The sequence below is a fragment of the Canis lupus genome, chromosome 11 (assembly GCF_048164855.1).
Source record: "Canis lupus baileyi chromosome 11, mCanLup2.hap1, whole genome shotgun sequence".
NCBI lineage: Eukaryota > Metazoa > Chordata > Mammalia > Carnivora > Canidae > Canis > Canis lupus.
Window position 1 is genome coordinate 71,744,843 of NC_132848.1, and position 3,921 is coordinate 71,748,763.

Sequence of the window (3,921 nt, forward strand, 5' to 3'; positions counted from 1 at the left end):
CGGGTGGCTCGGCTGGTTAAGCATCTGACTCTTGATTCGGCTCAGGGCAGTCTCAGGGCTGTGGGGTTGAGCTCCGTGTTGGGCTCTGAGCTGCGGCGTGGAGCCTGCCTGGGATTCTCTCTCCCCCTCTGACCCTCACCCCACCCTCGCTCGTCCAAATCTCTCTAAAAAAAACAGGTGTCTGATTTTTTTTTTTGTTCGTTTGTTTTGTCTTTTAGATTCCACATGGAATGAAATCTTATCTTGCCAATTCTATTTTAACCAGAGTTTTACCTCCCTTTTTTTTTTATTCTTTGCATTATTTTCCTCCTGGCGTGCTGGGGAAACCTGGGCTGGAAATTAAGAGACGGAAGCCAAGAACATTGTTATCAGGCTGTGCGACCTCGAGGAGGTCACAGGTGCTTCTGGGCCTCAGACTCCCGGGCTCAGACTCCTCCAGCGGTGGAGCAGGGGCTCCCGGAGGCCCGTCCCCAGCTCTGCCATTAACCTCTCACTGGACACTCCAGCGAGCTCCGTCTTTTCCCAGGTTGCTGATTTTTCCCATTCATAAAGTAGCCAGAAAATTCCTTCTTGCTAGGATCTGTAAGGGAGGCCAAGAATGAAGGTTCCCTCAGGGCTCACACGTGTCAGTGAGAGGCAAGAGGCAGGGTTCCGGTCCTTGGAGTAGATCTGCAATTCCAGAGCTGTCAGTTAAATCCCCACGGCTGTCTCTGACTTACTTTGTCCAACTAGACCCGTTAATGAATTACTTTTTGTTTCAACACAGGCAGTGGTTGAGGTTAAATGTTCCTTGAGAACTGGATAATCGGGGAGATGCAAAATAGTACAGAAATGAATAATGACCACGGCACCCGCTCTAGGGGCTTTCCCATTTTGGCAGCATGGCTCGACTGGGCCTACGGTGTGGTGTTGAGTCTGGTCCAAATGAAGTGAGGCTCTTCCCCCTTTTGTCCATTCCACGTGCAGCCACACAGTCTAGCCTTGGTTCCAACGCTCGCTCAGCTTACCTGCCTGCGGTAATGGTCCTGGCTCACGTGGTCCTGGCACTTACCTTGAGTCCACCCTAGGATTTATTCACCTGAAACTGGAGGCTCCTCACCATCCTCCTGATGAGTGCCCGGTGGCTTCATGTCTGGCTGTGTGCCCCTCTTCAATTCTATTTAGCTCAACGCAGCTTTATAAGCTCAAGCACTTCCTGCTGTATTCGGAACCGTAAGGTGTCACATATAAAAGGACTACATGACCCAGTCCTAGACTCCAGAGGGCTTACAGTTTTCCCAGGAAGATAAGATACATACATGAAACAGCCTGAGAATGGTCAAGATGAAAGAGCTGTCGTCCCTCGGGCTGAAGAGAGGTTCAAGTGCTCCAACGGATGACCGAGTGACGATGGAGAGAAATTAGAGAAAATATGGGCCTTGACCTGCTCTTGGCATTCTTGGAATGAGACGGGCGATACCAGTTTACGTGGGCATTTCAGGCCCTGGAGGATCAGAAGAACCCCCTAGACCCTGCTGGGGGTGAGACATTGGGTTGAGGGACAGGGATCTCAGGAGAGGTAAGAATTAGTAAAGGAGAAGGGCCAGCGATGGAAAGTGGACTTGAAAAAACAGCCTGTTTAATTTGGACCGTGTGAGCCGGTTTCCAAGCAAACACCCTTCCCCTTGCTCCATCCCATACCTTTTTCACTTTCCAGGCCCTGATGTCATGACTCAGCACAGCTGCAGTTATGTATCTTTTCCTTTCCGCTTGAACCCCCTCGGCTAAAGTACCACTTTCTTGGCACCCAGCTTGGCGTGCGCTGCCAGCGGAGCAGACGAGAGCCCGGTTTTGGGCCTTCAGCCCTGGTGGAAAACTGAGGGCTACTGCGTGGCTTTCTCTGAGGTGGCCACTAAAAAATGGGGTGGGGTGGGTCTTCCAAGAGGGTAGGATTTGCAAAATCTTTTCTACAAAATGGACCCTGGGAGACCTCCCGGGGGCCTGGACTCGGAGCCCTTTTAGATGGCGTTCCAGGGTTCCTTGCCCTCCAGAGGGACGGAGAGGGCGTTGTGGTGGAAGTTAACGTGTGGTGTACCTGGTAGGGTCTTGAGGGCTCCAGGAAGAGCGGGATGAAGAATGAGGCAATGGCCCCTGCCAACCTACTATAGGAAACCACAGATCTGACAGGAGAGAACAGATTTTCTTTTTCACCCTGGGAGGACAGCTGCTTCCTTGGAGAATGCCAGCAGCCATTGGTGACAGGTAGCTTTGTTTTTTAAAATATCATCAAGGGGGGCGGTGGGGATGACGGGGTGGCGGGCACTGAGGGGGGCACTTGATGGGATGAGCACTGGGTGTTATTCTGTATGTTGGCAAATTGAACACCAATACAAAATAAATTTATTATTAAAAAAATAAAATAAAATATTATCAAGAGAAATTCGGGGCGGGCCTCGGTCTTTCCTAGGTGGGGGAATGGACACATGACCTGATGAGGGTTTCATTAAGATGATGAAGATCAGTGTTTCCGGGGCCTTGGAAATGGCACCTCGCTGGAGCGCCGGAACATTCCTGTAAGCTAACTCACCTGTGCCCATCTCCTCCCGAGATGGGGAGCGGGAAAGCAGGTCCACCGAGAAGACCACACGCCAAGAGAAAGCACAGTCCCCTTGTCCACGCTGCTTCCCGCTGCACCGCTCGAGGGCAGGCAAGGATGGCCGTGGCTGGTCTCTGCTTCAGCTCTGGTCTGACTGGGACACACCCCGGGATGACACGATCTTTGTGGCCCAGTCGACGCAGAAAGGCGGTTGTGCTGTTTACTAGCAAATAACTGAACAATCCGGGTCAGATCGAGTTTTGATGTAAGAGGGGGAAGAAAAGGCAATTCACTGATTTTGTTACCTTGTGAGAGGCAGGATAGCCTGCTGGTTTAAGAGCCCAGGCTTTGAGGGACGCCCAGGGGGCTCGGTGGTTGGGCGTCTGCCTTCCGCCCGGGGCGTGACCCCAGGGTCCCGGGATCGAGTCCCACGTCAGGCTCCCCGCATGGAGCCTGCTTCTCCCTCTGCCTGGGTCTCGGCCTCTCTCTCTGTGTCTGTCATGAATAAATAAATAAAATCTTAAAAAAAAAAAAGAGCATAGGCCTTGACTTCACTTGATTCACGTCTGTGCCCCTTGCTTAAGAGCCGTATGCCTGAGGCCAAGTTTCTTACCTTCTGCAAGCCCCAGTTTCTTCATCAGTAAGACAGGGACAGTAACACCACCTAAATAAATCCAGATCTAAAAGTTTCTTTTAAGAATTCATTGAGATAGTATATGTGTGGCACAAGGCGATACAACCAGTAAACGGCAGCCAATAGGAACACTTACTACTTACGGAAGATTTCGGTGGTGAAGATACTTGGTGGAGTCAGCGACGTGGCCATTTGGCAAAGAAGTTCATTCTAATACTCATTATTAAAAACAAACAAATAGCGTCACCCGGGTGGCTCAGCTGGGTTACATGTCTGACTCTTGACCTCAGCTCAGGTCTCGATCTCAGGGTCGTGAGTTTAAGCCCGCGTTGGGCTCCACACTGGACACGGAGCCTACTTTAAAAAATAATTAAAAACAAACAAATGGGGCAGCCCGGGTGGCTCAGTGGTTTAGCGCCACCTTCACCCCAGGGTGTGATCGAGTCCCACGTCGGGTTCCCTGCATGGAGCCTGCTTCTCCCTCTGCCTGTGTCTCTGCCTCTCTCTGTGTGTGTGTCTCTCATGAATAAATAAATAAAATCTTAAGAAAAAATGAAAACAAGCAAGTGAATGTCAACAATACTGGGAAGAAATATAAATAGGATAGATGCCTTTGACCTCCCCGATGACCACATGGCAATAATCTTTGACCACTGGGCAGGTGACTGAGGCTGGCTACCTGGGTTTCCCGACCCCGTGACCCTTTGTCTTG